Below are 12,726 nucleotides of genomic sequence, written 5' to 3'. Positions count from 1 at the left end.
TATCAGTACCAAAACCCACCACTGTACATTACCGGCAGACATACTGACCCCAAACAACAGAACCGTGGGTGTCTGTTAGATCCTTGATGGATTACAAATTTCCCAAGGTTTCTATTCTTGTGCTGTAAATAAACCTCATACTCAGGTTGGTGCTTTGATTTGTTTGATCCATACACAAATATTCATGCAAATAAATTGTGAATTTGTCTCCGTGATACCACGCAACAAGAAACACGTGAATGATTCCTGCTGTTGCTATCACTAACTTTTTATCAAGTGGAGAATATATAAATGCAAACAGCTGCCCCGGTACGGTTCAGAATATCCAACTATGGGCAACCCTTACGTGAACGTATTCTTGCCTCTATATGTGATGGTGATGGACGGTGCAGTGTCAGAAGATGTTTATATAGTTGGATAGAAATGATTTATAAGCATGCGTGCCAAAGTTGTCTCTTCTGATAAAATGGAGTGACTTCCCAATGTCCTGGAAGATTACGTGTATCCCCCAGGCCCCGTGAAATGCTGTTGCATGTTATATGATCACATCTAGGGTTGAGCGATCGGAAAAGATTGGATCCCGATTGGCGATCGAGCAAATTTCATGATCGGGTGAAAAATGATCAGAAATCGGATTTTGAAATCTCAAGATCGGCTCAACCCTAAAGTGACTTTTCCCATAGAGAAGCATTGAGTAGGGTTGAGCGATCGAGATCGGGAAAGATCGGATCCCGATCGGCGATCGGACAAATTTCACGATCGGGATCAGCTGGAAAACGATCAGAAATTGGATTTTGAAATCTCAAGATCGGCTCAACCCTAAAGTGACTTTTTCCATGGAGAAGCATTGACTGGGGTTGAGCAATCGGGATCGGGAAAGATGGGATCCCGATCGGTGATCGAGCAAATTTCACGATCGGCTGGAAAATGATCGGAAATCAGGTTTTAAAATCGATCCTGAAATCTCAAGATTGGCTCAACCCTAGTCACGTCACAAAAAAAGGGGTATAGTGTGACCAGCACATGTTGTGACCATGTCACTAAAAGAGGGCATGCCGTATACTATAAAGGAGCATAGAATTGCCACCCGCTCTCCAACTCGGGTGCAGCTTTAGTAAAAGGGAGCGTGGGTATACTGAAATTTTCCAAAATCTCAGCCAAAAAATAAATCAGCAAGTAAGTATATTTGCTTAGCAAACAGCCCCAATCCTTGAAGCTCTGGGGTTAACTCACTTTCCTACCTATCATACGCCATTTACAATACCAGAGTCCAGAAGGGCTTTAGGACCCACATAAGCCCCAGAGTACGTCTCAGCTCCTGGATGCAAAGCTTCCAATCACCATATTGTCTTCCGTGTCTTCTACTCTCCCTGGACTCTGAGGTTCCCTCTTTCATGCTTTGCTTTTATGGTCTATAGTAAGCACTAGGTGCTTGAGTCATAAGGGGCCCCTTGGCTGCTGGGCCCCTCTGCAGCTCAGTCTGCAACCCTGGCCGTTACGACAATGTCTAAAGTATCCAAATACTCAACATGTCATTTAATGAAACGTATGGTATAATCCAGGTGGAAAATCGCTCATCTTTCCACTTCATCAGGCATTGCATCAGTGGATGAGGTGAAATGATGTGCTGACATAGATCCTGTCACAACTGGTCCAGAGTCTTCAAGCTGAAGACAAGCAGCATGTGAGACAGGGCCCGGGCTGTCTACAGAGATAAGGGATCGGAAGTTGCACAGATTGAGAGATACATTTAGTTGTATTACAAAGCTCAGAGCAAATAATAAGCCGAGGATCTTAAAGCAAACGCGCTCTTTTCTTATCTAAATATGTCTAAACTTCTGGGCGTCCTTTATATATCTTTATAGAATCTAGAACTGGAAAACAGTCCCAAATCATATACAGAGACATAAGGAGAGATGTATCAAGACTCGTATTGCCGACAGCGGTCTGGATCTCCCCTGTGATGGGGTAAGAGGTGCCGGATTTAGAGACGCATGCTTCTTAATACATTAGGCAAATCTCTGGTGCTCCATGTGCCAGAATATCAAATCTGTGCCAACTAGCAGCTGCCAGGGACTTGAGTTGAGTTTCCATACATTTGGCAGGGTCTATGAGATTGCACCCCCATCTGCTAAACTCTAGCCTTGGCAAGTCAGTTGTCAAAAAGTAGAAAAATGTGAGAATTTTTAAGATACCTTCTGCAGTGAAAATATTAAAAAACTTCCCTTAGAGCAGGTTCACACCTTTGCCCGTGTTCGCTTTAGGCAATCCTGATGGGTTTCCGTCTTCTGGCCCGAGAATCTAGACAGGGGATGGAAACCCAACAGTCAATTTTCAAACCCATTCACTTGAATGGGTTTGCAAAGTGACTGCCCGCGAGCGTTTTGTGCCTCTCCGCGGCAAAACCGTTTTTTTTAACCAGACCCAAAGTCCTGCATGTCTGACTTTGTGTCCGGTTAAAAAAAATGGTTTCATCACGGACAGGCACAAAATGCTCATGGGCGGTCTCTTTGCAAACCCATTAAAGCGAATGAGTTTGAAAACTGACTGCCGGGTTTCCGTCCTCTGTCCAGATTCTCGGGGCAGAAGACGGAAACCCATCCGGACTGCCTAAAGCGGGCACGGGCTCAGGTGTGAACCCGCCCTTACAGAGTCAAATTAAAATGTTTTGGCTGCTTGTAACTATCCCTAGGCAGATCTATGACTGTCTAGACTCTAGGTGTAAGATTGTGCGGTACTTGGGAACTCTTCTGCCATATGTTGATATTTCTGTATGTTATTGTTAGGCTTCATGGGCATGGCCAGGCAGAGTAAGGTCAGTAAGATCCACATGGCCCCTGGCAGGGGTGGATTTGTTTGTATAAACACTTCATATGGGGACACATTGGCACAAGTGGCTGCATCTCCAATGTACGGTGGAGTCTGGTCTCCTAGTTTGCATGGGGATGCATGGCACCAGGCAACTGCATACCCCTGGACATGGGTCACGGCTGCCTATTTAAGAGGGTACGTTCCTAGCTAAGTCAGTTAAGGAGGGAGCCTGCAATTGGGTGGCAGCCAGATCTGACTTAACTCCCAGTAGACAAGTAGCAGCAAAACCAGTTTCACCCAACGGAGTAAAGGTGAACAGCTTGTAGTCGGCAGCAGTATTCACTTGGAAGGACGGAGACAAAGTGGCAGCCACATTGCCCCAAAGCCAAACTGTTACAGCTATGCCTGTTGCACAAGGAACGTTCCAGCTCTGCTTCACCCATACTCTGAGAGTCATTGCAGGAAAGTGCTCCAATGCCAGCTCCTTCTGCATCTTTCCCATCTCCTGCCGTAGCCCCTTGTTTACATCTGTGTCGGTAATCCATTGGGGGGAGTCCCCGAACGGACTACCGATCGCACTAGTAAGCGCTGTGCAGTGAAAGCACATGGACCCCATAGACTATAATGGGATCTGTCTACTCTTTGCGCTGAGTCCGCACGGAACAGTAGAATGTGATGCCCTTAAATATTGCAAGTTTTATTTACTCCACTTCTCTGCAAGGTGCAATTTTTTTGCATGTGCAATTTCTCAAATTTTCTGACCTTTTTTTTTTTTAAAAAAAAGTGGCCAAATCTGAACGCAGATCAGGTTACAAATATATTATAATTTATGCTGCAAAAAATGGCATAAATTATAGCTGAGATCTCCGCCAGATCCTTGCTGGCCTAGATTGCAGATTGTGGCACTCAGACATCTCAAGATGTGCCAAACTTAATATATTATTATGCCTCTTAATTACTCTGGGACGTCTCATGCCAGCGGATCTTATTAGCAAGGCAGGCACTCACCGATGTTAGGAAATCAGCCCCAGCATGTGCGTCTATGTGAGATATCGAATATATCGAATATTAAGCTACCGACACCGTACAGACCCGCACACGGTATACATGTACCATTAACGGATTACATGGCATTGCTTCAATTAGCTGTAAAATTCCGCAGCAATATTAACAACCCCGAGCTGCGAATATCAGACAGGGCTTCGTAACCTCTGCCAAGCTCTGTAAGACATTCAGTAGTGTGAATAAGGCTCGGTGACTGGTTCGCTCTAATTACAGGATCAAATAGCAGGTTCAACATGTCGTGTAATTGACTCTCTCTCGATATGTGAGCTGATCCTTAACCATTACTCAACTACTTTTTATCATCACCAAAGCAGGATTTGGAAAACAAAACATGGCCGCAACACCCATCCACCCATCCATTACAGGGGAATAATGTGACGTTCTACTTGGAGCGCGGTTGGTGCCCATAAGAAGCAACAATCGTCAGAATATCACTGGAACCTATTGATGACACTGGAACATGCCACACAATCCAATATCTGGTCATGAATTGGTTAATTACGGTATATACCCTTACAGGAACTTAAAAGGGGTTTCCAGGGTTTTTTTTTTTTAATGGCCCATTGTCAGATGGGAGTAACACAGAGCTGCAGTCATGTCCAGCTCTGTGCACTGTATAGTACCTGACATGGTGCTGATTGTGCAGGGATTGGTGGTCTATCCTAATCATAGGCTAAGGTCACACATGCTGCAATTGTTTCTTGCTTTGTTGAGGATTTTGCAAAAAGAGAGACGTGTTAGTGTTTCCTTTGTATCTCCATCAAAATGAAGTGAGGGTTATGCATTTTTTGTAACTGGACCTGTGCACCTATACGTTAGCCCTATAAAAAACACAGACATAATTGGAAATTGGTGTAGCAGGGGCTCACAGCATTATCTGGTCTCTCAGCAATGGACAAGGGTCAGCACTAAGCAGACTTAACATGCTGCTAAACACCAAGGGATTTCAGAGACCACTGCAGAGAAAACACCATGTATCCCCTGGATTAAACCAGAGACCATAAGCCTATGTCACAAGTCAAGTGTTGCAGGTGTCAAACATTTGTCATATATTGGAGTGCTTGTTAATTCTCCAAGGATCACTCTATGACATAGGTCAATAAGATGAGTAGATGCCCGGGACCAGGACATCTTTTGGACAAGGCCCTCTCTTGCAACAAAAATGCAACATATCCCTAGTCTGTGCCTTGCCGAGCACTCTCAGTGAATGTGGGTACAGCAGGGCAGGGTGGGCACATGTCAGCCAGACTTACTTATTATAACGCACATCAATTTCATGGTGTTATACAGGATATCTGTGCCAGTTACTGACTGGTGTAGATTTCCATTTCGGTGCACAGGTTTGCACCGGATTTATGTCTCACAGGGCTCGGCTTCTCCCCCTGTATTACACCCCACTCTGACATAGGACCACATATCTGACAGGTGCAATTTAAAGTGTTGTTTGGCTTAAAAAATGTTTCCAAATGAAAACATTTTTAGCAAAAAGCTAAATTATTAAAAATTTCACCATTGCACATGAGTTTTTTGCCCCTTCTCTCCATACAGGAGGACCAGCTCCCCCTACTCCTGTGCAGGGAGACCTTCCACTCCCAGCACTCTCATACCACCCTTAAATATTTCAGGCGCTCTCTATAATATTGTTCTGCTGGGTCTTGAACCCTGGACCTCTGCAATGCAACAACACAGTGGAGGTGAGTGACGCATTCACCTCGTATTAGTGGAAGGAGTTCCTAGGCCTGGCAGTCTCAATACCACTGTTCTTCTTTGCAGGTCCCACGTACCGGTATATAGAGATCGCTCTCTGTATGCTGTGCCTTAGAAGTGCTTTGTAAAGATTCACTTTGCTATGGAGGTTTTTAGGCTGAGAAAATCCCCCTCTAGCAGGAGGTTACTGGATAGATCTTCCCACTAGATTGTTCCCTTCCATATCAGAGGTTCTGGGTTCAAGACTCAATAGAGAAATATTATAAAAAACGCCTAAAAGCAACATGAGCGTGTCAAGAAGTGATGGTCTCTCCATACGGATGAAAGGGAAACGTTTCTTCCAAATCTGAGATAGAATCATCCAGTCAAGAATCAGGAGGCAAAAAAGTCATGTAAGATGTTGAAGTTTTTAGCTTTTGTTTGCGCGAGGCAGCCCCGTTATTCTAAGGTCCTGCAACAAAGAAGCGCTGTGGGGAAAAGCGTGGCGGCAACGCATCGTGTGGACAGAAAGTCCACAGGGTCCAAGAACATTGTAGCAAAATGCAAACTCAGCTCTGCTACATCTTCATATGTATGTCATGAAAATGGATCTTACAATCAGCTCCTCTCCGCTGACACGGGTGTATGATAGCAGCTATATACTCAGGTATAGTGCAGGTCTCAGCAGCTGTGCTACCAGATATACACTATGTGATCCAAAGTATCCGGACACCCGGCTGACAATGACTTACAAGTTGGTGGCGCCTCCATCGGTAATGCTGGATACAATATGGTGTTGGCCCACCCTTAGCCTTGATGACGCTTCCACTCTCGCAGGCAGACGTTCAATCAGGTGCTGGAAGGTTTCTTGGGGAATGGCCGCCCATTCTTCACGGAGTGCTGCACTGAGGAGAGGTATCGATGTAGGTCGGTGAGGCCTGGCACCAAGTCTGCGTTCCAAAACATCCCAAAGGTGTTCTATAGGATTCAAGTCAGGACTGTGTGCAGGCCCGTCCATTACAGAGATGTTATTGTGGTGTAACCACTCCGCCACAGGCCGTGCAGTATGAACAGTTGCTCCATCGTGTTGTAAGGTGCAATCGCCATCCCCGAATTGCTCTTCAACAGTGGGAAGCAAGAGGGGGTTTAATACATCAATTTCGGCCTGTGCTGTGATAGTGCCACGCAAAACAACAAGGGGTGCAAGCCCCCTCCATGAAAAACACCATCACACCATAACACCACCGCCTCTGAATCTTAATGTTGGCACTACACACGATGGCAGATGACGTTCACCGGGGATTCGCCATACCCACACCCTGCCATCGGATCGCCACATTGTGTCCCGTGATTCGTCACTCCACACAACGTTTTTCCACTGTTCAATCGTCCAATGTTTACGCTCCTTACACCAAGCGAGGCGTTGTTTGGCATTGACCTGCGTGATGTGTGGCGCCCAATCACCTGACCACGTTCAAAGTCCGTGAGTTCCCCATTCTGCTCTCTCACGATGTCTAATGTCTGCTGAGGTCACTGATATGGAGGACCTGGCAGTAGGGGGCAGCACAATGCACCGAATATGGAACTCGGATGTTTTTGGGGGTGTCTGGATACTTTTGATCACATAGTGTATTTCACTAATATGGAAGAAAGTCGCCATCATGGGACCTGCTAAATGTCTTCTGTGCACAGGATTTGTTTGGTGGTTGTTCTGTATTCGGGCAATATTGGGATCTGCCTATATACCTACTAATACAGAATTTAGAATTTAGGCCTCATTCACATTGCAATCCCTAGGCCATGGTATAAAGTTCCTCCAGATTTCTATGGACCTGCACAACACAAATATGTAATACAGCTGTGAGCCCATGAATAAAGTATGTGCTTGTAATAACTTATAGACTCGGCCCTTATCGCATGAGAGGCGACATCTACGACTCCGCACATAAATACAGAGGCTAATTGAAGCCAAGTGACGGCAAAGTAAAATCAATGGGCCATTAATAGAAACGTTTCTGGAGTTTTTTCTCTCTGTAAGGACCACTGAACGGAACAAAGTGAAAAAAAACATCAGAGCCTAAAATAAAGAAGTGAAAATCAAAGAGGCGGCAATGTATAAAGGAGGTGGAAGGAAATGGCAAGAAATCAAGTGACAGAGGAGGGGAGACGCTTCTACGTTCCTATGATATGGCGGGTCAGCAAAGTTCCAAAAATGTATCAAACACTTCTTCACAAACAATAACTCAAAAAGTTAGGGGCAACATGGTGGCTCAGTGGTTAGTGCTGCAGCCTTGCAGCACTGGAGTCCTGGGTTCGAATCCTGCCAGGGACAACATCTGCAAGGAGTTTGTATGTTCTCCCCGTGTTTGTGTGGATTTACTCCCATTCTACAAAGACATACTGATAGGGGAAAAAAATGTGCATGATGATTTCTATATGGGGCTCCCAATCTACATTTAAAATAAAACAATAACTCAAAAAGTCAACCAAAAACGCAAAATTGTGCAACTTTGCTAAAAGAATTCGTCTAGCCCAAATGAACGTCTGGTATGTCAGAAGCTCACAGTGGTTGTAAGTCTGATTTTGGACCTCTACTCAATTCCAAGATAAGGCGTCTTACTATGAATGCAAAAATTACATATATCTGTGCCAACCAGTTTGTGAGATGTGTTCAAAGCAAAAAATTCTAGCTTGTCTGGAGATGAGGGTTGAAAGATTGGGAAAGATCGAATCCCGATCAGCAATCGAGCAAATTTCACGATCGTGGCTGGAAAATAATCGGAAAACCCTACTGCAGATGCTTTTCCCATTGATCTTAGGCTCGGTTCACATATACATTTGGTAATCCGTTCAGGGAGTCTGCAGGGGAACCCCACGAACCGACTACCGAACGCATTGACAAGCGGTGTGCAGAGAAAGCACACGGACCCCATAGACTATAATGGGGTCCATGAGATTTCAGCACGGTCTCCATGGAGAGAAAAGTGCTTCATGATCTACTTTCCTGTCCACATGACTTGTGTAGACACCATGCGGAAAGAACAAGGACCTCATTATAGTTTATGGCGTCCATGTGCTTTCACTGCACACTGGTTGCCAATGCATTTAGCATTCTGTTCAGGGGGCTCCCCATGCGGACTCCCCGAACGGTTTACCAAACACGAGGGGCAAATCTGATTTTGGACCTCTACTCAATTCCAAAATAAGGCGTCTTACTATGAATGCAAAAATTACATATATTTGTGCCAACCAGTCTGTGAGATGTGTTCAAACCAAATAATTCTAGCGTATCTGAAGAAGTCATTGATTTCTAGCATTGCAAACTATTGCATTTATCTGGATGGGGTTGCTTTGGTGCCGAGCCCCTTCATTTTTGCAACTGTCAATCCTACGAATGGGACTGTTGCAGAGGATTCTGTGTGTGACAGACCCCAGGCGCACTCAGTATACAGTGTTTACCATCATGAAATAGAGCCAGGTACATGTAGTCCGGTTCTGTATCTTACTGAGACATTCCTAGAAAATTTGTACTTTAGTAACATGGCACCCACTGGTTCGCTTTCATGCGATCTTCCGATTCTCACAAGCAAAACGTGCAAGGTGATTGGACTGGCAAATTGGATGTGCCGCAGAGCAGCAATGCCTATGGCATTGCAAGTTTATTGCATTTTCAATTTGCAGGGCCAGCATAGATATAGATCATATATAAATGTTATATAACCGTAAGTTGTAACACTGCGGATAAAGTAGCAGTTGCTCAAAGTTCCAGAGTCACAAAGCTGCTAAATGTACGGATTCCCAGGGACTGAATTAAGTGTCCTTGACGTTTGACGTGTCCTTCTATTCCGAATACATGCAGCGATCCAAATGCATCAATTCGCAAAATATCTCATGTCACAGCCAAATCTATTCAGACAATGGGATTGTGAATTGATGCATATAAAGCGTCCTATTGTTTCACCTTTACGGTCTATGGCTCAGAATCAGACAGAGTTGAACTTGCTACTGCAGCAAAGCTAAGGCTATCGTTCACAATATATTACATGTTTTTCCGTAAGACTGCAGGTAAACCTAGAATACAGGAATGACAAATTCAGCTCTGCTACATCTGTAAGAATCGACGCAATAAATGACTAATATATTGTAGCCAAGAGATCATGACGTTACTCATGAGCTCTGGCAGACATTGTGCAGTGTTGGCTGGAGTCACCAGCGTCTGTCCTCTGCGCTACTTCCATACACCAGGGTCTGTCCTCTGCACTACTTCCATACACCAGCGTCTGTCCTCTGCACTACTTCTATACACCAGCGTCTATCCTCTGCACTACTTCCATACACCAGCGTCTGTCCTCTGCACTACTTCCATACACCAGCGTCTGTCCTCTGCACTACTTCCATACACCAGCGTCTGTCCTCTGCACTACTTCTATACACCAGCGTCTGTCCTCTGCACTACTTCCATACACCAGCGTCTGTCCTCTGCACTACTTCCATACACCAGCGTCTGTCCTCTGCACTACTTCCATACACCAGCGTCTGTCCTCTGCACTACTTCCATACACCAGCGTCTGTCCTCTGCACTACTTCCATGCACCAGCGTCTGTCCTCTGCACTACTTCCATACACCAGCGTCTGTCCTCTGCACTACTTCCATACACCAGCGTCTGTCCTCTGCACTACTTCCATACACCAGCGTCTGTCCTCTGCACTACTTCCATACACCAGCGTCTGTCCTCTGCACTACTTCCATACATCAGCGTCTGTCCTCTGCACTACTTCCATACACCAGCGTCTGTCCTCTGCACTACTTCCATACACCAGCGTCTGTCCTCTGCACTACTTCCATACACCAGCGTCTGTCCTCTGCACTACTTTAATACACCAGCGTCTGTCCTCTGCACTACTTCCATACACCAGCGTCTGTCCTCTGCACTACTTCCATACATCAGCGTCTGTCCTCTGCACTACTTCTATACACCAGCGTCTGTCCTCTGCGCTACTTCCATACACCAGCTTCTGTCCTCTGCACTACTTCCATACATCAGCGTCTGTCCTCTGCACTACTTCCATACACCAGCGTCTGTCCTATGCACTACTTCTATACACCAGCGTCTGTCCTCTGCACTACTTCCATACACCGGCGTCTGTCCTCTGCACTACTTCCATGCACCAGCGTCTGTCCTCTGCACTACTTCCATACATCAGCGTCTGTCCTCTGCACTACTTCTATACACCAGCGTCTGTCCTCTGCGCTACTTCCATACACCAGCGTCTGTCCTCTGCACTACTTCCATACACCAGCGTCTGTCCTCTGCACTACTTCTATACACCAGCGTCTGTCCTCTGCACTACTTCCATACTCCAGCGTCTGTCCTCTGCACTACTTCCATACACCAGCGTCTGTCCTCTGCACTACTTCCATACACCAGCGTCTGTCCTCTGCACTACTTCCATACACCAGCGTCTGTCCTCTGCACTACTTCTATACACCAGCGTCTGTCCTCTGCGCTACTTCCATACACCAGCGTCTGTCCTCTGCACTACTTCCATACACCGGCGTCTGTCCTCTGCACTACTTCCATACACCAGCGTCTGTCCTCTGCACTACTTCCATACACCAGCGTCTGTCCTCTGCACTACTTCCATACACCGGAGTCTGTCCTCTGCACTACTTCCATACTCCAGCGTCTGTCCTCTGCACTACTTCCATACACCGGCGTCTGTCCTCTGCACTACTTCCATACACCGGAGTCTGTCCTCTGCACTACTTCCATACTCCAGAGTCTGTCCTCTGCACTACTTCCATACACCAGCGTCTGTCCTCTGCACTACTTCCATGCACCAGCGTCTATCCTCTGCACTACTTCCATACTCCAGCGTCTGTCCTCTGCACTACTTCCATACACCAGTGTCTGTCCTCTGCACTACTTCCATACACCAGCGTCTGTCCTCTGCACTACTTCCATACACCAGCGTCTGTCCTCTGCACTACTTCCATACACCAGCGTCTGTCCTCTGCACTACTTCCATACACCAACGTCTGTCCTCTGCACTACTTCCATGCACCAGCGTCTGTCCTCTGCACTACTTCCATACACCAGCGTCTGTCCTCTGCACTACTTCCATACACCGGCGTCTGTCTGCACTACTTCCATACACCAGCGTCTGTCCTCTGCACTACTTCCATACACCAACGTCTGTCCTCTGCACTACTTCCATACACCAGGGTCTGTCCTCTGCACTACTTCCATACACCGGCGTCTGTCCTCTGCACTACTTCCATGCACCAGCGTCTGTCCTCTGCACTACTTCCATACACCAGCGTCTATCCTCTGCACTACTTCCATACACCGGCGTCTATCCTCTGCACTACTTCCATACACCAGCGTCTATCCTCTGCACTACTTCCATACACCGGCGTCTATCCTCTGCACTACTTCCATACACCGGCGTCTGTCCTCTGCACTACTTCCATACACCGGCGTCTGTCCTCTGCACTACTTCCATACACCAGCGTCTGTCCTCTGCACTACTTCCATACACCAGCGTCTGTCCTCTGCACTACTTCCATACACCAGCATCTGTCTGCACTACTTCCATACACCAGCGTCTGTCCTCTGCACTACTTCCATACACCAGCGTCTGTCCTCTGCACTACTTCCATACACCGGCGTCTGTCCTCTGCACTACTTCCATGCACCAGCGTCTGTCCTCTGCACTACTTCCATACACCAGCGTCTGTCCTCTGCACTACTTCCATACACCAGCGTCTGTCCTCTGCACTACTTCCATACACCAGCGTCTGTCCTCTGCACTACTTCCATACACCGGCGTCTGTCCTCTGCACTACTTCCATACACCAGCGTCTGTCCTCTGCACTACTTCCATGCACCAGCGTCTGTCCTCTGCACTACTTCCATACACCAGCGTCTGTCCTCTGCACTACTTCCATACACCAGCGTCTGTCCTCTGCACTACTTCCATACACCAGCGTCTGTCCTCTGCACTACTTCTATACACCAGCGTCTGTCCTCTGCACTACTTCCATACACCAGCGTCTGTCCTCTGCACTACTTCTATACACCAGCGTCTGTCCTCTGCACTACTTCCATACTCCAGCGTCTGTCCTTTGCACTACTTCCATACACCAGCGTCTGTCCTCTG

At 46.6% G+C, this 12,726-nt stretch overlaps 1 protein-coding gene across 2 annotated transcripts in view; it reads right to left on the bottom strand.

The window, feature by feature from the left end:
- Positions 1-12,726, bottom strand: part of LOC142184539 (muscleblind-like protein 3) — a 101,500-nt gene that overhangs the window by 83,655 nt on the left and 5,119 nt on the right. The window lies entirely within an intron of this gene.

Source organism: Leptodactylus fuscus, chromosome 11 (genome assembly GCF_031893055.1).
Source record: "Leptodactylus fuscus isolate aLepFus1 chromosome 11, aLepFus1.hap2, whole genome shotgun sequence".
NCBI lineage: Eukaryota > Metazoa > Chordata > Amphibia > Anura > Leptodactylidae > Leptodactylus > Leptodactylus fuscus.
This window is presented reverse-complemented; position numbering and strand designations above follow the sequence as displayed.